The 24,638-nt window shown below is 35.5% G+C and overlaps 1 protein-coding gene across 1 annotated transcript in view; it reads left to right on the forward strand.

The window, feature by feature from the left end:
- Positions 1–413: 413 nt before the first annotated feature.
- LOC122533192 (connectin-like) overlaps positions 414–24,638 on the forward strand; it is an 82,342-nt gene continuing 58,117 nt past the window's right edge. The window contains exon 1 of the mRNA XM_043662654.1: positions 414–948. The gene's annotated coding sequence lies outside the window, so the exon portion shown is untranslated. The remainder of the gene's footprint in view (positions 949–24,638) is intronic.

Genomic DNA, 24,638 nt, shown 5'->3' on the forward strand with positions numbered 1-24,638 from the left:
ATCGCCAGTTAAACGCATCTCGAACGCGCGGAAGCCTTCCCCCCGAATCGCACCCCGGAACGATAATTTGAAGCTCCGCTTCCAGCCAAGCGTGCAGAGGCTTCTGGAACTGTTCGAAGAAGCGAGTTAATTGTCCAACTTGCAAAGAGAAGACGAGAGAAAACTAGAGACAGAAAGAGAGAAAGAGAGAGAGGAGAGAGTTGAACAATCCACGATGGATGTCATCGACCTAAGTGGATATCATTTGATCGCACCGGGATCTTTTCCCTCCGCGCTAGCATCCCTCTATTTACGCAAGGGGGGATGCTGCGATGGAAGGGGCAATGGAGTGGGGCGGGCTTTTTCGTTATACCTGACCTCGGGGACGACTTTGTACTTTGTTCGGAACGAGTCAGTCGTGCTTTGCCCTTCGCTTCGAAAGCATCGTCGCTCGTTCCGCTCGTTAACGCGTCCCGAAGCGCAGCTTCTCCAACACGTACACGAGCCGACACGCGTGTGCGCGCCATTTCACTCGTCAATTAAATTTTTCTGTTGCTCAGTCCTTTCTTCCTTCCCCCTTTTTTTTTTTTTTTAATCTCGGTGTACAATTTTTTTTAATCTCGTCGATTAAATCGATTGATGATAACATTGACGGTATCCAGTGACTTCGGAGTTTGTTTTATTATTGTGCCGCATGTGAGCTGACAGTGACTTTGGATCGATTTATAGAACAGTTGATGGTGGATTGACGAAACAGTTGTCCGTGGCTTTTTTCCAAGCTTTCGAATATCGGAGGAAAGTGTGTGCGTTTGGTGCGTGGGTTCGAGAGGCTGATAGAGAGGGGGTGGTAGTTTCAACAGTGGAAGACAGTCTGATTTATCATCCACTGTTTGGACTGAACGAGTGTTTTAGGAAACCCTTGGGCCTCGTCGAGTTGGGAAACGCCAGTGTGAATTTCGCTGGGAGAAGGTAAGGCGATTTATCCATCAATGGTCGATATACACGTTGATTTCTCACAGGAATCGGCTTATTAAGATTGTCTACTGGCGAACGAGTTTTAAGGGAAACGACTCGCCTCGATATTCTGACGTTTTGAATATTTCTACGATTTGAGTATTGTTTAATGATAAACTACGTGTTTCTATTTAATTATGAAACACGTGCTTCTATTATAATATTTTGAAATACAGTAACTGTAGAAAATGTATTTGCACTATTTCATTCTTAGCGACGGCTTTCTTTAAAAGCAATGTCTACGTTTCATTTGCACGATCACTGTGAACTTTTCATGCAATTTTGTTGAAGAAATGGAAATTTGTTTCTGCAGTTAGATATTATTTCAACAAGCATTCTACTTTAATTATTTTGTATATTTTTATATATTGTGTGCGTCTCATAAATGTATAAAAATCTACAGTCTGGTCATATGTTAGTATTATCCATTATATACAGTCAATTCAAAAAGTCTAACATAATAAAAATATTAATATAATTTTTTTGATCTTATTTTTGTTACGTTCTCGCTCCTTTTTAATTTCATTGTTAACAAATGAATGTAATTTCTCCCTCCGTTAGTAATAAATTTTATGTTCCCAAATATTATCGAAAGTATTATTTACTTTCTACCTTTTAAAATTTTAATGTGATTTTTAAACTGACTGTATAAAGATATGAAATTTAATGTATTTGATTAAAATTAAGTAATATGCAAATAGTGTACAAATACTTCTCGTAATTTAAGAAATAGTCAACTGTTTAATACTTTAAAACATTGTCGACCGATCACGAATCAAATGTTCGAAAATTGTCGCTCAACGATGTGATAAAATAGCAAAGATTCATGCAAATATAGATAACAACGATTTATTATTTCGCGGTGCCTGAATATTCGTGTCACTTGGTATATATATACATAGAATTTGTCATTTCTGTTGTAAAATTTCAACTTACTAAAATATTCATACTGGTGAAGTGGATTTCGTGAAAATTTCAGTCAGATTATACGGTACGATTCAGTCGATTTTATTTGGCATGTTGTCCGAGAGATAGCTTATTAAGATATACGTGACGTCGAGGAAACCTGGTGAAAATTTTGGTGAGAATATACGGAGAGTCGGAAAAGTCTATGTACATCTGCTGAATTTCAAATATTTGAAAGGGAAAAGTAAGCGCTTTAAATGTTTCACATAGGTCTTAATTAATTCTTTAAAATTAAGAATATTGACAAGATGAAGTTACATTTGAAAGAATTTACAAATGAAACGAAAACACCATCTCACAAATATCTGTACAGTATAATCTACGGTAAAATGAATAAAACTTATTTCGTTAATTAAAATAATGAGAAAAACGTGTTTTATATATTTCAACAATTGTCCAGTAGATTTCGTGATTTTTCATTTCGATTTATTTATCGAAAGATGTTTCGCACACATACATACGTGTCATCATTTTGTCAGAACGCACATCTGTTTATTTAATAAATAAATTAATACTTATAAAATATAAAATCCTTGTTTAAATATTTGAAATAAGTTCCATAAGAATTTTTAAGGATTTGAAATAAATTACTATGTACTGCTTTTCTTTAAATATTCCAGTCATAAAAGTTTCCCTTAAATATTTAAAATTCACAGATGTACGTACATATGTATGTACGTAGGCTTTCATAGTTAATTCTATGCAGAAATCTCGAATTTTATGTTGAGGAAAACTGCCTCGAAGCATGAGACATAAACAACAGATTAAAATTTCTTCTACTTCTCGGATTTGTTATTGTACTCGAGATTTGTGTACTATGTTTTCAACGAAATACAGTTTTTATGTATTTAACTCTAACCACGCAAAAATTGTGTCAATGTTATTCCCGAACTTTATGTTGCCGAAAAACAGCCTCAAGGCTGAAGACATAAACAACAGATTAAAATTTCTTCGACTTTTCGAAATTATTATTCTGCTCGAGCTTTCCTAGAAATTCTGTTGCTAGATAACAAAAGTACGGCTTCTAGGAAAACGTCTGTGTCGAAAAACATCTGAAAAAATTCTTCAACGCGATTGTGTCAACATTAGAAGCGCTGAACAGCAAAAAAGAATAAAAATTATTTAGAGTTCAAAGTCATTTGACGAAATATTTATTTCATTGAACGTTGCGTTATCTAACTATCAAACTATCAACCCTCTGATCAGAATTTCAATCAAAGAAATCTGATCGACGTGCAAGGCAGAGAGAGAGAGAGAGGGGGGGGGGGTAAAAATTCAGAGAGGAGAATATTCTGTAGCAAAGTTTCTAAAGCAGAAATTCGGCTAAAGTAAAAAAGCGGTCGGTGAATATTTTCGATAATCCGCCACTTTGTAGGTACGTTCTGCGAAACGCGGGAGCGGTCGCATCGCAACCGCGCCCTTAATGCGCGAGTCGATTCCGTTGAAGTTGCACGGTGAAATCGGCTGTTAAATTTGCGATGCAGCCAGTAAATATCGGGTATCGATGTAACGAAACTGTATGCTCCGAACGAGCCACCCACTGCCGGCCACCCTCTATCAAATATATATCCCACGGCCGACGTATCGTAAACACGCTCGAAATGACCACGATTTGACCGTACTCTATCCTGGAGGGGATGAGATCGTCAAGGGGATACGCTTCAACTTGTCTCTTTCATCTCTCGGGGTGCATAACGTAGTAGACGAAATTATTTTTTAATTATTTTCAAGATTGTTTCCTTTTCGTCGTTGCGATGTTTATCGCAACACAATTTCATCGCTCTTGTTCGCTGTATATTTTTAGAAAATTCAAGGCTCGAACAGTTTACGATATTGATGTAACGCGAAGAAGTAATAAAATGGAGCAGTCAAGAAGTAATATTTCGTAGACGAGACGAGTTTAGGTTAGGTTAGGTCAGAATTTTCTAATTATATTCGTATATTCTAGAAATATACAATTGTGCAGATATCTACTGTCTAGACGTAATTATTGGTTTTTTTTTTCAATTCAAATATCGACTAATCGCATGAATGAGATTTCCTAATAAGAAGAAAATTAGGTTTGAAATATCTTAGATTTGGAATCCTCATTCCTTATATATGTGTGTGTAAGCTACCGGAATTATCTTTTACTAATTTGTCGAATATTTAATGGAATTTGAGCGTAGAATGTCGAATCAATCGAGGAAATGAATAATTGATCATGAGATTTTTCCATTTTTAATTTTAATGTAATTGGAAAATCAGTCATTCGGGTGTTGAATTAAATAGATTCAGTAGAGTGGTAATTAAATATTTGCAGGATATTTGCAACGGTTTTCTCTTTTTGTATAAATGAGCTGCAACTCTTTAGATTTCCGTTTTCATTCTTCCTTAATTTTAGAAGAAGAATTAATAGCTATTTCTACGAGTTGTTCAAGAAGATTAACATCTCTTTCTTTCGTCAAATTTTATTTAAAATTCGCTGGCAAAATTCAGTCATTCATTTCATGAACGGATTAGTCGATTAGAATTGAGTAATTTAATTACTCCTCTGGAAAGATCAGACCAAACGCAAGAAATTCCCAATTTTTCATTCTCTGTCTCCTTGATCATTCGAAGCTTCCACAAATTAGGATTTGAAAATCTTGTATAGGAATAGCAAAGTACTAGAGTGCAACATATTATCTAAGAAATTCACGATCACGTGAATCGAAAAGCAAATCGATACAAGGGAAATGGTGATCTGTCGCGTATGCGAAAGTGTGTTGTTAACAAAATAAAAAAAATTACATAATCGTGCAACGATTTATACTATCGTATAAATCCAAAAGAAAATGAAAATAAAGGACCGTGATAATACTTCGCATTCGTATCTCAGTATGAATTCGCGTACCTAGATAATAAATTCTCTGATATTTTGGGAAATATTGTACGTCAGAGCAGAAACCGGTCTGTATCATCCGCCGTAAGAGCAGATTACTGTCTCCATTCAGTGTTCAGAACGTTTGAGTTTCTGTAGCTGGAAAAGTTTCGAGTACACAGGGTCGTGGCCACTTAAAGCAGGCCGCCCAAATAACTTCCTGACTTCTTGCAGATAAAAGTTTCGGATAAAAGTTGCTTAACTCGTAGCGAGAAACCGCGCGATAAAAATGAGATATTAAGTTCATTCCTGTCTTCGTCTTTTTTTCTTCCTGTATTTTTTTTTTTTTTTTTTTTTTTTTAGCGCTGCATTCTCCGCGGCAAACTGTTTACGCGTTTCTTTAAATCTTTCGCCTCTGGATGAACTAGATATACGTGGAAATCTCTCGGCAACGTCTGTAAAGTGATGTCTTGTTCGATGGCTTGATTTTTGTGAGATTTTGCTTTACGAAGATTTCGGAATTTCGATCGTTCTTTGGTAAAGATAGCAAGTAGAGACATTTTTGAGAAATTCGTAGATCTCCGTTCTTTGAATTTTACGAAAACGCTCAAGAAAATGTTCGTGAATGAATTAGTTTGCGAATTTTACAATTAATTGTTCGTGTGTTAACGCTGTGATTGAGATACGTATTAAAATGTATAATTAAAGATTGAAACGTACTAAAATATATATATTAAAAACTAATGATATTAAAAAGTGTATTAAGATAATAAAAATATGCTTATTGTTAGTAATCTTAGTACAGATAGTGATATTATTGTCGGTGAGGAATGTTTTCATGAAATTCTTAAGTAAGTTTGCAATTTATTTCATAATTAATTAATTGTAGTAATGCTGTTATAAGAAAGTGTATTAGAAACGACAGAAATAGTGAAAAATAATCGAAATTTTTAAATGACATGGAACCATATCATTGTCAATAGAGTTTTAAAAATTAAAGCAAGTTTAATTTTTAAAATTCTACCGCGCTTCTTTGAAGAGGAGTCATCTCTTCGCAATTAACCTTAAACGAGCATCAAACACAAGAGTATCATGGCGTTCTCAGAAGATAAATTACTTTCACGGGAAAAAATCATAACTTTAGCGCTTAATTATCCTGAAACATTATAATATCAAATATCAGACGTCGATCTTGCACTATTTTACGTGAAAGGGTCTTCTTAATTTCTCAACTTCTTCAACGAGGAATGCAATTTTATTTTTATAGGATTATAAAACAATTATAGGTCGCAATAAATTACATCGTCTCCGCGTACAGTTTCGATCGATCTCTTGTAACTTCGTCTCTAAAAAAAACTTTATCATTTGTTCCCTATTATCGTTGCAAATCCAACTGACTCGAAGTTCGTTGTTCGAACGAAAGATACGTACTATAAACACGAGATATTTTATATTATTACAGAAATCGAATGGAAATCAATCTCTTGTCTTTAAACAAAAAATTAAAAGGAGGTATTAACTCGATTTAACTGAACGTATCAGCCGATCGATTTGTCATATATTTTATAACATTTTACCTACGAAAATGTTTTCTCACAGTATACCTCAAAAATTAAATAGAATCGTTCTTTATTGAATGAAACGTTGACACAAAAAATATTCGACTATCATTCTGAAAACTAAATCTGAAAAATTGATCCCATTCAGTCACTATATTTCGCGTGACCGTAATACCTTGTACAATGTTTTAAAAAATCAAAGAAAATCACGTTTTCCCTTTTGACAAAACAATTTTCACTTTTCTTCGAAATAAAGAATAAACGCATTCGCCAGTCCGTTTATAATAAATTTTATAACATTAGAATAATTTGATAGAAATAACGGAAAATGCAATGTAGATTTCTCATCGTTCGAATTATTTTACATTTCATTTCACATTTTGTAAATATTTTCCAAATCTCACAGTATTTTTCATAATGTACAGACGATTAATCGTTCAATTCCTTTCTAACGAAAAAAAAAAAAAAAAGAAAAAAGAAAAGAAGAAAAATCAACACAGTTGTAGCATTGTGAAACCTAAAACTCTAAAATCTACGTGCGATCAATATAATTTACAACTTTCGCATACGTGGCAACATCTTTTATAATGATTAAACAATTAAACAGAGGTGCTCGTCTCTTAACAAAAGAGAGTGGCGTAATTATTACACATATTGTTGCGTTGTAAAAACCCATGACACGAAAACCCATTCTTCGAAATATATTGTAATATGCGAGCCATACATGCAGTCGAGATTTCCTCGTGGAAATAGTCCCGCAGGAAGCTCGATGGCGACGTGATTCCCGGACCACCCTGTACACGCAGTCCGCGTCCATGCAAGAGAGAACGGATATCGGCTACGTGTGTTTGCGAGTTTCGTGGGGTTAACTCTCACCGCCGGAAGCATTACCAGGAATCAAGTTTACGTTTCCTGATATGCGTATTTCCAGACCGTGACATATGATTTAGACGTCATGCAGGCTTCCTCGCGGCCTCGGGATCACTGCCACGCGCAACCCCTGTTTCCAACTCCTCGAGCACCATCGTCGTACGTCGAAACTTGCGCGATTTTACGGCTCGGAGTTACGTTTCTTGATACGAACCTTCACCGAACGTCCTCCTCCATTTCGTTTTTTCCCCAATTTTCCTTTCTGTTTTCTCACACTCTCGCTGGATCATCCGACGAACGATCCGATCGGACGTTCAAGGCTGATTTCTTTACGATCTTTTTTCTCATTCTTTTTTTTTTCTTTAATTTGTTCCTTTATAATCTCTTCTCTTCTTCTTTTGTTTCTTTGTAATTTTCTGGCAATGATTGGATCTTGCACAAGTTAAAATTCCATCTAAAGATAGAATCTAACGATAGAACTAAAGATAGAATCGTTAAACTGGAAAATTTCAGTCAGAGAAGTGTAAAAGTATAGGGGGAAGTTCATTTATTTGTGCCTTCCAAGAATTTGCCGTTGTAGATTTATCAAATTTCTGTGAAAAATTATGAGTTGATCATTTTGATCATTATGGTAATTTTAATTTTAATAAATAATTAGTAAAATGACAATAACTGCACGTTCTGACTATTCGAAAAATGATAAAAAAAGTCATAAAAAAAGGAACTTTGTAATCGAGTAGTAAAGTATTGATACTTCTTTTTTCATCGTTTTGTATCACCTTGCGAGTACATTGTACTGCAAAAATTGTTGGTATGTTCCAGCAATTGTTCTACGCAAGAGTGACGAAATTTCTCGTTTATTCATTTGCTACCAATTTAGGTCTTCGTTCATTGAATTTCTCACTGCTGGTAAACGGAGCTAAGTCTCGACGTTGTCGCCTGTGTAGGTCGAGGTACATATTTCTAGAAGTTGTTGACTGAGGCATACATACGTTCGTAAGACCTACGACCTACATTTCTACACTTCTTGTGTAGACCTGTCATACACTTCAATTTTTCTTTCTATTTTTGAGACTATCAATATACTCGTTGTATGCTGCGAGAGGTTGACTTGTGAATCGAACCATATTTTCAGTACTGTAGAATACTCTCTTTTCTCGTCGAAGTTATTTCACTTTTGAGAAATAACGAATTTTGTTCTAAACTTCTTTTTTCGTTCAAACAAAATGCTGTAGAGTTAATTTTTTCTTCCATGTCTTATTACACAAATTTAACCGTTTGTTAACCTGTTATATTTTCTATCTCTTCTTAAAGAAATTTAATTTAATTTTCATTTTGCGAATTGCGTTACTCGTTCGATGAACAAAAGAATTAAATACAAAAGGAAACAACGGCAAAACTATCCCTCTGGAGTGTTCCATTTTGCGCGACTGACGTTTATTTTTCGAAAAATCGAATAGAAAAATATTTTCCGCAAAGTCCGAGCGACAACAGTACCTCGTGTCCATTTTAAATCGTCGCAACGGTAATAAAAATCAGACGTTTAAACGGTCAAGCCTCGCCGATACGTATTTTACGCGCGTCGTGCGGGAAAGCTAGACGGATTTTTAACGCACTATGGGGAACTTCGTGCGGGGAATAAAGGGCTAAGTGAATTACACGGACGTTTTATATTGTCTAGCAAGAGTCGAGTTGGACTCGGACCAATTCTTCCAAAATCCCCTGGTCGGGGTTATTTATTACGGAACGGAACCGATGCCGGGGCGAATCAACTGATTTCAACGGGCAGTTTTATGGTGAACTTTGGCGCGCAACTTTTACTTCCGAAAATCCCCCCCGGGGGAAATTTGATTCGGTAAATAATTTAAAAGCCACAGCAACCGAGACACGATAGATCCGCGGTAAAATGTGATCTATCGTTTGAACTGTTAACGACGTCACTCCCAAAATGAAAGCTGTATATCGTTTTGTTCGAATTCGGTTGTTTTTGACTTTCGTCGACTGGCCATTGTAATGCGAGTCGATTCACGCGCGCGGTGAAAATTGATCTTCATAGTGACGGATGCTCAATATGTCGAAAATTGAACAGAGCTTTACCGAGAACGGAATTTTCGCACTGTAAAAATTATTATTCCGAGACCGAGGGTTTTATATATAAGTTGGGAGAGATCTTTTCGAAGACGAGTTCGTCCATAGCTTTGATTAAAAAATTAATCAAAGCTGCACGCTGTGCTTGTTTGAGCACGAATATTAAGAGATGCTCTTAATGAAAAATTGAAATTTTTTTTTTTTTTTCATTAACACTTGAATAGAGTTTCACACTGGAGAAACTATTCCTGCAGATAGATTTATATATGAACGACAATAATGAGAAACATTTTTAAAAAGATATATTTGTTTATTCACTTGTTTTGAAAGTGGTTGGTTCGACGTAATTTCTCTGTATTATATTTCTTTTTTATATTTCCATGGATGAAGAAAATGAATGGGCATAGACCAACTCGTCATAATAAATATAATTAAACTACTTGAATCAATTAATAGTAATTAAAGTTCCTCCAATTCGTAAATTCTCTCCGTTCATCTGTCCTGCATTTAATCGGATTTAGAACGTTTTTCTATGAAAATTTTTTTTATACAGAATTCCGTGGAACTACGGATATTATAAAATTCTGAATGTGAAAATAACAAAAACATCACGATGATAAAAGTATGGCAAGTATGATAGGTTTCAAAAGATATTCGACTGGTATATTTCGTTATCGACTTGCACACTGAACCGATGGAAATTGCTCTTCAAGTTGTGGATAGTAAATGTATCTAGTGTCGCGTAAAATGTTACAGCTACAGAAATGATGCAAACGGATGAATTTTACATTTTTGAAGAAGCTTTCAAACAAATTTCGTTTAAATTCTGTTATAATAATACATTTACGTAAGGTGCAAACGTGTAATATTAATCATAAAACAATGTTTAAGAAAGAACGATTAAAATATCAAAGATCAAAAATTAAGGAACTTGCCAAAGCTCTATTCTATGAGAATAGAAGTGTTGTACTTCACGGAGTTTTAACTATATTATTAGAATTATTAGAATTGTCATATTATTAGAATTTTTAATTATGTACTGTAATTATAATTTTATTAGAATTTATTCTATTATTAATATTAGAATTTTCAATTATGTACTGTAATTATAATAAATAAAAAGTATTTCGCGAAATTGCTATTGTTAAAAACTGTTGAAATCGCAGTTTGTCAATTTCGTTAACTAAAAGACTACCAAATTCGCAAATAAAATAGACGAGAGGCAAGTGAGGAAACATCAAGATCAAAGTAAGGGAACAAAATACACGTGTCAGAAGCAAGAAACTAGCCAAAGAATCCCCAGGAACGAAACACGAATGTTCCGTGAAACTTTCGTGCGGAAACCGATTGGCCGTCGATCCGTACGCATCGCTTGGCCTTTAATTACCGGTAATTACCGGAACACCGAAAAACACTCTTGTTAGTCTCAAAACTCTCTGTCGTTTACAAACAAGAAGCACAACCCCTTCCACGAGCCGAAAACCCTTGGCGCTCGCCCTCAGGGGAATTCCATTGGCCAGAATCCGCGGGAACAATCGCGTCAATTACGATCGATCGGTCGGCTAGGCAACAGGAGCAGATGACTCCGTTTCGCGCAGTTTTGCAGGACGCGATTTAATAGAGAAATCTATTTGCGCGGTGGCCGATTCGAGAGCCGCATTGACGCCGATGCGTACGCGTTGGAACGTGAACCAGCCCGCAGGCGTGTTTCGACCCCTGGCCAGCCGATTACACAGTCCTGTAATTAAAGTTCGATGATCGACGCCACACCACCGTCGATTGATCGATCGGTGGCCTGTCCAGTCGCGATAACTATAGTCCGCCGGCTGACTATCTGCGGATCGCGTTCCACCGACCGTCGCGATCGGAATTCTTGGAATCGTTTGCAACTGGGAATCTTCCTCTGTCGGACAGGGTGATATTGATTGTTGTTGCGGGGCTGAGTGAATCCTCGGGTGATCTTCGAGGATTTTTTCATCCTCGGTCCGTTTTCTGTTGGATTTTTTCGTTTCGTTGCATTGTTCGAGTTTAATAATTCGTCGGATTCGCGAATTTCTCTATCGTCTTTGGGAAATTTTAAAATAGAATGTGTAAAATAATTGTGGCTGAGGTAGCTGAGGTGAATTATGTATGAATGAGTATATGGAAACGTAAATGGTGAAAATCGAAGGAAAGTTAGAAATAATATTGAAAGATGATGGTTTGTAATTTAATGGCAAATGGAATTTTGTATTTTTTTTAAATACTGAAATTGAATTGAATGATTGTTAAAAAACCATCGAAGGAAATTCAAGGTTGAATGGGAGATAGTTTCAGCAACACATGCAGAGTGCATATTTTTTCTAATATATAATATGCGTTAGAATCTTATTATATTTGTAAATATACCTTCTCTTTCTCAGAAATAACAGTCATGTTAATTATTATTGTCAGGAATTCACTATTGTTAACAGGGATGAATCTGATATATATATATATATATTCGCTTACATTTTGACATTTTTACATTTGTGTTTACATGTGTAATATTTAAAATTAGTTAATAATAATAATATTATTAATTAATAATAATATTCTTCAGAGAGTCGAAAAATATTAACGAAAGACACAACCCCATAAATTTGTCACGTCATTAAATTTCGTTTTCGTTGAATCGTCCTCTTTCCTCTCCTGAAACTAAAATTTTATCAAATTTTCTATAATTTTTGGACCACTTTTATTCCAAGCGATTGTAATCACAATTAAAAATTCCCGCTCTTGATCAATTGGTAATCGTCTGTAAAAAAAGAAAAAATTTTTTTTATTCCGAACTACTCTGATTTCCACGACATGGTGTTCTTTCTCTCTCTCTCTCTCTCGACCTCATAAAAATATCTACAATCGTATTTTCAACCGCTTACTCGTCTCGAACTCCGTGTAAATTACGTTAGCCGAGCAACGAGGAGAGGATTGAACAGGGAAATTTTTTTTCTCCTCGCGCGAGATCGCCGCGTTACGGCGACCGTTTTATTGCCGGCCATCGCGTCGTAAATCATTCACCGCGGCCCGTCCCGAAAGTTCGCCGACCGCATTTGTAGAGAATTCATTTGAAATTCATTCGGACAAGGGGAAGAAGCGGCGGCAATTCCCGAAGACTTTTAAAACTCTTCGCCCGCCCGGATTTAATTACGTCCTGCAACGCGTTCCCCTGGCGGCTCCGCGGCGAGGATGTTCGTACGCTCGTTTGTCCGCGAAAGTAAAACTTGATTACTTATCATTTGGGAAGTTTTGCCGTGACGTGCGCGCACGACCACGATATGGATCGTTTTGAAATTTTATTAGCACCGTAGCCAACGGACTATCTTTATCGTATGTATGGCTGGAGAAACATGTTGTTGTTGAAATTATTCGACAGTAGGTAGAAATTGGGAGACAATATTAAAAATCGATGACTGCAGTAGAGCATAAGTAGAGGTAGTAGTCAAGTGTTGAAGAGCGAGAAGAAAAAACAAAAACACATATTGAAAATGTAACGAGCCTTTTCCAAACTCGTATTTTATTCGTTGCTTTTATAAATCTTAATTTCTCAGAATTCCACTTCACTTCAAAGTTCAGTGATTTCATTTTAGCTCTGCTCGGCAAACTCCTGCAAGAAATATAATCCCCGTTCTAAATTTTAATTTCACTTTGTGCTTCATTAAATTAAAATCTTCCAGTTCTGTTCTAGGTTATACACGCCGTACTAGTCTTTCACTACATTATGTACACAGCCTTTTAAACTTTATAAATAATCAATCCTTTAATTCTACCATTAATTTCGTCCTTTCAAAATTCAACCACTCGACAATTCGATAATTGGTACTTATTTTATGCGAATAATACGCGTTATGCCATCGGCAAATTCCCAGGTATTTTTGGTAGAATATCGTTACATATCAGCGTATGGAACATACGTTAGCTTCTGAGATCTTGCAAATGACAGAATGGAGCGTTACGTTCAAAGTGGCCGTGCTCCGTTGCATGCAAACCAACAACTGGTTGACTAATACACTGGTTTGGTTAATTAACACGCTTGCGCCATTAATAACCGGGACGAAGATATCCAGAGGGTTTAATTCAGAGCGGCGAGTTGCTTGCGCTAAAAGGCCATATTGTCTAATCCACTTTCCTCGAAACGGCCCAATGAGTTATGCTGGCATCTGCTAAGCAACGTTCAAGGGGCCACGCTTCTGTTATTAATGCCCTGGAGATCAAATTAATTCGATTCTATTAAAAGGAAGACTTGAGAATAACATTTAGAATAATGATATTACGATTGTAATTAAGAATGCTGCCGTGTTTCTGTTCGTAACGAAAAGTCGTGGGATTGTTGTCGATTTTACTGGATGCTTTTATATCAATTTTTAGTAAGACGAGTTGAAATTAATTATTAAATTACTTAAAAAAAAAAATAATAAATCTGTTCCATTTATCTATAAAATGAGGAATGAATTTTAGGAATATTCAATTAGTGAATGTTTGTCAAAAATTCAAAGATCATTTCTGTACATTCTTTTATCAGATTCAAAATTTTAGATTCTACGTAAATCATGAAGGAGTGAATATTTCTTAGAAATTTAAGGAATTCCGTTTGATTTTTCAGGGAAAAAAATGTCATGTATCGAACACAAAATTTCAATTCATTTACTCTTATTCGTAAGCCTTGGAACAGTTTTTATTTTCGATGGTATAGGTGTAATATGTAATAGTCATATTAACGTGATATGACACTTTCAAACAATACCGAAATTAAATTAATTTTAATTCTAAAATATTATTTGAACTTGTCGCTATAAACTTTTCTCAAATAATTTCAAATCGTCACAATTTCTTTACGTCGTTTTCCCAATTTTATCCTAAGATATTTACTCATTACGAACTTGAGTGATCGTCAATGGCAAAGTTTTCATTAGATCAAATTCCTGCGTGTCGGTGGACAGAATCCTCAACGCATTTGACACATACATACACACAAAGAAAAAAAAAAAAAAAAAAAAGAAATTGGCCAGTCAATGCCCACGAAAACCGATTTAACAATTTCCTCGGAAGGTTTCGTCATTCGGTTGGCGGCAGATCGAGGAGGGGGCTTCTCCTTCGGTCAGCCATTAATTTCTCGGGCACGTAGCCCCGTGGCTGTTGGCGTTCTCTTTTTACATTTTCAGCCACCTCTTCCCGAGGTAAGCGGCGTGGAAACTTCGTGTCCCGCAAACGAGTTCCAAGCCAATACGAGGGGGACGAGGGATACAAACGTGCCGAACGATCTCCGCTTTTTCTCCTCCGACCAACCCACCCCCTTCCGTTTCCATCCCCTGCCGTTCGTCTCCTCGGCTGCCATCGTTGCGAACAGTTCCGCGCCGTTCAAGGTAGCAACTTCATAAGCGGTCGCGCCGTTTCTTTCGCGTGTTCGCGACGCAAAAATAGACGACTTAATTGGAAACACGGGAAATAGAGTTTGGGGGAGCGTTTCGGGGGAGGATTTTCCACCGTGGTTTCGCCGGATTGGAGAGACTCGAAATATCACCGTGGCCGCTTACTGTTCGGCATAAATTTGAGATTTTCAGTTTCCGGCTTCCTCGCAGCGGTTGATTGATTTCCCTTTCCCGCAAGTTTCAGAAATTTCAAAATTCGCCAGTGTGCCAGCGAGTTTTAAATTTCTGCGGACTGTTGGTATTTTGGAGATACGGTATACAGCACTAGAAATTATAAAACTGTACAGAAGTATGCTAAATATAAATTATAATAAATGTAATAATATAGTAATAAATTATATAATTAATTATAAATATAATAATGATAAATTATATAATAAATAATAAATATGATAATAAATTATAAACAGAAATGATCCGAGGTTTATGAATTACTTTACTTCGTCGTGCAATAATGAGAAGAATTTTCGTAAATTTGACGAATCTTCGTGATTTGATCTGAAAAATTTTTTGACGACGTTTCATTTTCCGGATATTTCGATTCAACAAATATATTAACAATATTAGCAACATTAATTGTTTCAATAAATTTATTATAGAGTTATCACGTAAAACTTTTTCTCTGATTTTTGACACTCGTGCTGTATCTACGGTCCCTGATATTCACCTAATTGTCGAACTTTGGAAATATTTTTGCTACTCTATATCGAGGATCACTTTGAAGGCAGAAGCAGCGTGCGTATTCTCGCCTGATTCGTTCGAAAGTATCGTTCGTAACTCTGTAACAGCTAATCAACTTACACCTGCGCGTTACATTTCTTCGATCCGTAACTCCTCTGTGACGCAACGACTTGCATTTACTTGCTTCCTTCCAACTTCCATCGATACTTTTTAAAGTAGCAACGATGCAGGGGAAAATCTAGGAAACGGAGGCAAAGAGGAACGAAGCGAACGTTGGCGTGAAAATTTCAAAAATCTAGTAGAAATTTTTCCTTAAATTCTATACTTCTTTAATTGCGTTTGTAGACTAGCGTGAGAGAAGAAGATTATTAATTGGCTGTTGGTTATTTATTAATATTTATTAATGTCGATGATTTTAGACGTGAGAGGAATAATAATAATCTGTTTCGTAAGTTTCAATTTCTAAAAATTAGATTCTTCTTCAAGTGATTAAGTAATAATTTAACTCTTCTGTAATAAGGATTCCTTTACTGAGCTTTAATCTCACTTCAAATTACAATATTTAATTCATACTATAGAAGAAGAATTCTATAAAAATTTAGGACTTGCACAAAAAATTGTAATTTCTTTCCTAAATTTTAATTTCACTTTATTTTCCTCCAAATTCTAATGATTTCGTTTTTAAATTAAAAATAGAAAGAAAGTATTTCCTTTTCTAAATTCTAATTTCATTTTATTTCTCCTCAAATTACAGTAATTTCATTCCAATTCTGTTCTAGTCCCAAATTTTACAAATGTTCGAAAACATACAGCTCCTCTTCTGAGTTTTAATTCTCCTTCATTTTTCTCCAAATTGTAATAACTTCGTTCCAATTCTATTCTACGCGGCGAACATTTACTTACTTACTTACTCCCCCACCGATCAGATCGATACTTGTTCAAGTACCATCGACACACGGAAAAATCCGCGTAGGAAACAGAAACGAAAGAAGACGGGTTGGTTTATCGATACTTCAGCGCGGAAAACTCGATCTAACGGGAAGAGCAAAGTTGGAAGTCGGTGGAGGATACACCTACTCGGAACTTGCCATTCGAACGAACCGTCTGGTGTATATTTGTTTATAAAGGTGTTTCACGTCGATCGTTTCTGTCCGGCGAATCTCGTCATCTCGCGCCTTTGTCCGAGATTTCGCCGAACCGAAACTCCAGAAGTGTTTCTTTCGCTCTATTTTACTGCCATGTCGCGAAACTTGTGCATTAGACTATCCACTTGCTTGCAGACTAGCGGCTCGTTTGACTCGCGTGGCCAACTACCTCCGAGATTCTCAGACGCCGCCGTCTGTGAAATATTAAAATCACTTGTGCCGAATTGAGTCCGGCACTAGTCGACAACGGGTTCAAACTGGATTTAGAAAAGTGGATTCGGGTAGTTGGGTTAATCTCCTCTGAGATATACACTTATACTTTCTTGAAAAAGATCCTGTTGCTGCAAGTAGTATAAGTGGAATCCATCTCCGTGGCGCATCAAAGAAAGGGCAAGCGTTAATCCGACAGAAAAATTCAAGTCTGCTTTACAAACTCGTGACACATCGCACTCTGTTTCTTTTTCTTAGAGAGAGAAAAAAATAGGAGAAAAAGAAGAAGAAGAAGAAGAAGAAGAAGAAGAAAAGAAGTGAAAACGCGCGAACATCCTTTTAGCACAGTTGTGATTCTTGGAGCGTTCAGCCACTCTTCGTTATTTATTTCTTTCCGTTCCCCCGGCCTCGTTGCCCTCCGCGTTTCGCCTTTGTGGTAAATTATTGTCGTCCTTTTGCCTCTTCCTGCTTCCGCTTTCCAACGCCACGGACGACGATACCACGCCGTCGTCGAGTGGCTGCTACGTACTACGTGGCTGAAAACGTGACAACCCGAACGTGGCCGCCTCCTCTGCGGAAGGCTGTAGATTCAAATTTCTCGGGGAACAGCGAGGATTTTTATCCTACCACGTGACGATATATCGCTTAGAACGGCAACGGAATCAAATTTTATGGGATTCTGGCGGGGTTAATTGGGTCCTTGGGACAAACGAGGACGATATTCCGTTTATGTGGTTCGGAATTATTGTCTCCTAAATTGGAACGATTTTTCGTTGCGTTTAACACGGCGGAGAAGAAAATATTTTAAATATAATTGTGCTGCTTTAATATATATATATTATCATATTAAATATATATAAATTTAATATATTATAATACAATATTAATATTAAATAATAAATATTAAATATATTATTATATATATATATTTTCATATTAAATGAAAATTGGCATTCTGGAAGATTTAATTTTTTCTGTTTCTGAATATTTTACGAAGAAATCTGTGCATTGTCTAAATCTTTAAATTTCATTTTGACAGTTTTAAATTCGGTCATTGTTAATAATCCCGTCAAATTTTTTACATTTAATAGAATTATTTTCACTATTAATAGTAATACTATTAATAGAATTATTTTAATTCACTTAGCCTTTCTTGTACGAAACAAAAATTGTATCCTCGAAATTTCTACACTATTAAATATTTTTAATTCTATTTCTGTTACACATTCTGAAATTCAGTTATTGAAATAAGATTGTGTTTTCGTAGGTCGTGAATTAGTTTTCCATGTTAAATTACCATTCCAATTTTTACATTGTTAAAGATAAAAGTTTTTGTATTATTAAATTATTTTCTAATCTGATCCATACAGTCTACATTCAGTACACCATTCAATTTTCTTATTATTAAAAATTCTACGGTTCTAGGAATTCATGGAGTACAAATTTTCGACGTTATGCTAAAATCGTATTCTAGCTTATAATTATAATAATTACAAAATACAAACAACTGTATTTTTCAATATTTTACAACACTTTTCATGCACTCTTTTTTTGAAAATTGTTTGTAAAAGAAACAGAAATCTAAAGCTATCCTCTCAAAATCGTTCTGATTTATAAACACACGACACGATTCCACTTTTAAGCGTTGTTGCTGAAATTCTTTATTTTTCCACTCGACGAATCTCGTTTTCAGCAGGTACATTTTAGCATTAGCATAAAGCAGTATGACAAGTGATTTGTTGCTGGGTGTCTTACGCTCCTCGGAATATTTGCTCCCGGCATACTTTCCCGCATTGCAAAAATGAGATTTACGAGTGTAACGGGACGATACTTTAGCAGATATAGGTATCGTGCAGTCGGACACTAAATAATACTGATTAATGCCACGTTTTCGCTTCTCGTTCTATTTGATGCTGAGCTCGAAAACAGAATTGTGGAAAAATTGTTAAATTGAACGTTCTATGTACCAGAACTACGTTGAAAATCAAATATCGATGCAAATATTGATGTTGTGACTCTAGCATGTTGCTATCTGCATTATCTCGTTTTACTTTTGATCGTGCAATTTAACTTTCTCGTTGTTTCGAAATAATGATTTATTAAAATAATGGAATATGATTTAATAGAATTTCTGTTGTTATGGAACACTACATGTATTATAGACCCGATTTGTTATTGTGAATAATAATAGACCATAAACGTGCGGTGCAAGGAAGGTTGGAAAACAAAAATTAGAACTAAGAGACATTATTAGATTTCCTTCGGAAATTTTGATTTCTTTTTAATACTAGTACTTATAAAAATAACTGAAATAAAGAAATTAAAACCATGAATAAAAAAAGAAGTTCTTTGTTTCTCTTTAATTTTAATATTTCATTAAAATCAATCAATCAATATTAATAAAATCATGGGCATTTACTTGAAATTTGAAAGATGCGAAAGTCCACAGGATGTTTGTACAATAATACGTGAGAACATACAAATTATCTAAAATTTAGTAAATTGCGAATAAATTTCTACATAGTTTCAATTTCTTTAAATATATATCGCGTCCTTCAAAATATCCGCCGTTAATGTGTCTCCTTTAATTTATTAAAACTCTTGTTCCTGAACGGAGAGTGAGAAGGATCGTAAATAATATTTGGCTATTAGCAAAACGTCGGCAAAGACAGTTTCGTAGCTGAGAAACAAAAGCGAACCGAATACAAAACTACGAAAGGAGGGACCGAAACAATTTTCCTTTAATAAAGTGAAGCACGAGTAAAATGAAACTAGAATTAAATATTAAAAACTACGAGATCGCCTCCGGAACCAAGGACTGTATAAATTCTTCATTCGAGAAAATTCCTCGATTACCTGCCGAGATTAGAAAAATCGGTCATTTACACGGGGATCGGACGTCGCCGGATGAAACCGATCTGTGTTTACCGGCCTTAAGCGTCGACGTAACAATTTTTCTCGTCGAAGAGATTATCTCGGTCAAAGATCCCGGTGGAGATCGTTGCCACGCCGGCGGCGGAGTGCTCCTCTAATCGCGCGGATGTCAATAAACGGATAAATCTCGGCGAAGATTCACGTTATCCCCCGCGAGTGGGAGTGGGTAGCTTTTAATCGTTAAAACGTCGATGAGCGAGCAAACCGCTTCGGAAATGGGCAAACAAGCCTGATGGCTGAGCTTTCACCGAACCCCGGCAGAGACCGAATGCTCTTTTCGCGGATGGAACGCGGAGAAAAGTAAGCAACGTGATGGGGCAAATGAAAAAAAAAAGAAAAAAAAGGGAAAGAAAAAAGGACGATTATAATATAGGGAAGAGTTTGCTAAGGATTATCGTTCTCGATGTATACCGAGCATGCTGTTAATACTAATAATAAATACTAAAAATAAACGAGACGTTAGACAAATAAAAATAAAAACTGCAAACAAAGAACACTCGGACGAGATTTTTCGTTATTTAATTAAATAAGTTATAAAATGTTGCAAAGACACTCCTTGATCAATTATGAAAATCTTATTTATTGCTCTGTAAAATTATGTTGCTTCTGCTGGTGGTTCATGCGACACTGAGATGTATTAAATAACTGTTATTATGAATTTTGTTTCGACTATCATTGTGAGCAATCAGGCATCACTACTTTCATTAATAATTTTGTTTAAATGTTTTGTTTCTCTTGAAAAGCATACCTTTCGAAATTTGGCAGCGCACAACAGAATAAAATGGAGAAGAATAATTTAGAACGTGATTTTGATTATCAATATCATTGATAACAGAAATGAAAACATATCTCGCTCGCTGATCTTTGATTTTCTTAATGTACACAATACACATTTCTAATTACGACTAATTTTTCTGTTCGATTGTGTTTAATAATTTTATAATATAGCGAATACATTGAATTACCAATGACACTCTGATATTATCAATGTTTATCGGTATAATTAATAGCGCCAGCCGTAAATCGTATTCGAGGTACACAATAAGGGAATCATGCTAAATAGCTACGTCCATCGAGATGGAAGATATTAGTTTCTCTTCGTGACTCGACGCATAGTTCGGCCGGTGGTTATGGTTTTTGATCGAGCTTGGCTATTTCCTGCGCGAAAATGGGAATTTAATGAACAGACTTGGTGAACGCAAGAAAAATGAAGCAAGAACCAAGGACGATGTTCAAGGGGGAAACTTGCGCGCCCCTTGTCGCTCGTTTTTCAGCCTGGTCAGCCGAATGTCTGCCTTTTTCGGCGCGTGTTTAAAAAGAAACGAGGCTCGTGGCTGTGAAGTTGGTCGCAACAATTCGTACGAAGGATCGTCATGCAGTTTGAATGTGGAAATTAATGAAATAAAGCTACTCGGGGGAAAGAAGTTACTCGACTTAGAGAAATACTTATTTATGACTAACATCTTGCAACAGTCTTTTAGAGAATTGTAAAGTGTCTCTGGGCCATCGATGTCTAAGAATTCTTTGAAATTTGGAATTCTTCACGAAAATGTATATTAATATTAATTTTCATTGAAAGACAAAGAATCCCTCGATAAGAAATTCTTGAATTTCGAACGAATTGCGATGACAATAAATTGGAAAAATACTTTGATGAGAATGCTTGAAATTTCATTGCAAATGTCTCGGAATATTTTGTCAGATTCCACGTTCCAGACATTCGTGTTTCACAAAAGAAAGAAAAAAAAAAATATCATGAAGTAATGAAGAAACGGAGAAAGATCGAGATGCAATGAAATTTTGAAATATTTTCACGTTTTATTACCTTCGCGTGAAAAGTGTAAAAAGGAAATAAAAAGTAAAGAGGACCTCGAAATAACAGAAACGGAAACTACGTAATTCGAACGAAAAAGTAATAAGTATAATGACAAATAAAATAAAAAAATAGTAAATATCTAAAATACGTAATTCAAGTCAAATAATAGCGAAAAGTAATCAGTATAAAAAGTACGTGAGCCAACGTTCGAATGTTATTTGGGTATCGATCATCGATAAAATAAGAAACAAAAATGACGTTCCGTGAGCCTTGGCTGAAAGTTGAAATTTTACGAATTGCCCCAATCTGTCCTGCCTGCAGTCAGATCCGCGAATGATCACGCCGTGAAGACGGTTAGGGGGGGGGGGGGAGGGAAAGGGTCGCAGAAAGTCTCGCTTGTTGAGAAACTTTCGTCGATTTTGTCTAACACTTCCTTCGTTGCTCGAGAAGCTTGTTTGGCAAGTCTCCGCGTAGTCTTCTGCTTAGTAGCTGCCAGTTTGAAATGTGACACCATTTCGAGGACTTATTGGGACGATCTTTTGGCGACGAGTCAGTAAAGGAACGTGCGTGGGATGAAGGACCGGAACGGAGGATGAAGAGGAAGTAAACGATAGAGACGTTGAGAAAATTTAATAAGGCGAGGGAGGATATCGCGTGTAATATAAAAACAATTATCCAGAAGTATATCGATAAATAGATTTGGAGCATTAACAAATGGCTCTGTAGGATTTTTGTGGAAATTGATATTTTTAAAAGTGCAAAGCAAAATTTCAGTAGAAAATTGTCTTAGGTAGTACATGTTGTAGAAAGCGCTGTTAGTTTGGATATTTTATATATTTTTTCGTGTGCGTTGTGCGCAAAATATAGTTGTAAATTGTAAATTTTATTAATTGTTAAATTGTTGGTGAATGTTGTTATTGTCGAATTAAAATCGAGTAACGAATTTGTTAATTTAATGATAACGAGGTCTAAATATTAGTCGAGTTATTTGAAACTCTTTCAGCAGAAAGTCTATTTTTCATTCGATACAAATTCTGGTCCTTTCGATATTTTAATTTAAGAAATTCCTACAAATATTCAAATCACCCCTCGATATAATAAGTATTTCTATTAAATATAATAAATAAATATAAATATAACAAAAATATATTATATATAATATAATATATATTAAGTATAATAAATAGACTCTAATAAATATAAATACGTCGTGAAAAGTAAAAATCTACAGCGAAAGTAAAGAATTTAAACAAGGTGGAAATCCAATTTTGCGATATTACAGAAAATAACAAAATTCATCGTAGCGCTACGGGATAATTGTCCAGACTAATTAGAAGTTAGTTAGTTGCTTACTTAAGACGAAGGATTAGAAGTTTCACTTCGGCAAGTTCGGAGACGTCGAATTCGGTAACAGGCGTCTCTGTAACTGTTCCTCAATTAACGACACGTGGAAACTGTAATCAAATTCTTTGAAATTACGCTAATTGAATGAACGAAGTATACATTCTTAATTCTCGGTGATCGATTTCCCCTGGTGGGAACGAAGTTGGCGAATGGAAATATTATTCTTAGTTAGTGGGAGGATAACTGGAGATTGATAACTGCTGCGGGATTTCTCGTTAAGAAAGTAATTCAATTATTAAGTAACGGATTGACGAAGAATTATAGATCTGTATCTTCCTTAATCTACTCTTCCCTCTACCATGAAAATATTCGAACGTTTATGACAGCTTTTTACGAACGTATTATGCGTGTATGTTTGGAAACTTTTGGAATCAACACTTGTAAAATGGGACTATTTTGGTAAAAATTGAAAATGTATTCGTTGTAGATATTTACTTAATGTAAAATCGGTATACAGGTTGGATAATCATCTTAAGCATGTAACAAAAGATATTTTCGCTCGCAGTTCATTCATGGTTCGTTTTTACCATTTTATAATAAAATAACGAATGAAACACTGATCGAATTGATATTGGCAAGCTTCGAGCTCTGAATCACCGTCTAATAAATAAATTTAATAGCGCATTCAATTAATTTTCATATTGAATTTAAATGGGCAAATATCCATTCAAATACAATATAACTGACATAATAAATACAAATAATTAATACATAAATAATTTGCAGAAGACAGAAGAAATGGAATCCAGATAAAGTTTTCCAATGTACTTTTATATATTTTTCAAATTTCCAATAAATACACAGAAATCCACAGCTTAATTACGATAAATTATCACCTGCATAATTGATTAAAAACGGTTTGAAAACAAAATCATTTTGACGGAATAACGTACTCGAATGACAAGTCAGTCTTGACTTGAATTTCAAATTTTAAAAAATCCAATATATTAATAACTCGGCGGATCCGGGTGTAACAGAGTGACGGTTTCCTCGGTTATTCTCTTCGGTTTAATAAACCGGCTGATCCAAGCAGAGATCCCAATGATCCGATGACTCATCTCTCGAGGACATTGCCATGCTCGATGGACATTCCTCTCGACTGGCGTAACACGTGTCGTGTTAAACGAGACTGGGTCCCCTTTTAATTGCTCGCCGCGCTGTGGGTGTGAATTCGTGATATCATAGAACGTGGTTGACTGCGGTTCAGAATGTAGAACTTTTGGGGTGCGATTATGTGGACAGAGATTATACATTTTTCGATCTTGATCGCGTGGATGTATCGCACGGTCACCATTGAGAATCATTTTATTTTTAATATTCCTCTACTTGGAGTAGATAATAAAATCTTTCAATTACATATGTAAGTATTTTACGATACGATTGTCAATACATTGGCAACTTGCAAATACGATATTATTTATTTTATTACTACTATTATTATTATTATTATTATTTATTTTTCCAATTTTGAAAATTACATACTTGTACGAGTATTGTCGAAAATCACATTTTTGCACACACTTGCGACACTTTTTATTTTTTTATATCCGGTATTTACGTTATGGTAATGAAAGTTTTTAAATTGCAAATTCCAATTTCTTTACAAGGTCGACTGCGATTATGCCCCTTTGAAAGACGAAATTAGACGAGTTTCATTCTTTCCTCAACGAACGATGAAAGATT

The sequence above is a fragment of the Frieseomelitta varia genome, unplaced genomic scaffold (assembly GCF_011392965.1).
Source record: "Frieseomelitta varia isolate USP_RPSP 00005682 unplaced genomic scaffold, Fvar_1.2 scaffold_503, whole genome shotgun sequence".
NCBI lineage: Eukaryota > Metazoa > Arthropoda > Insecta > Hymenoptera > Apidae > Frieseomelitta > Frieseomelitta varia.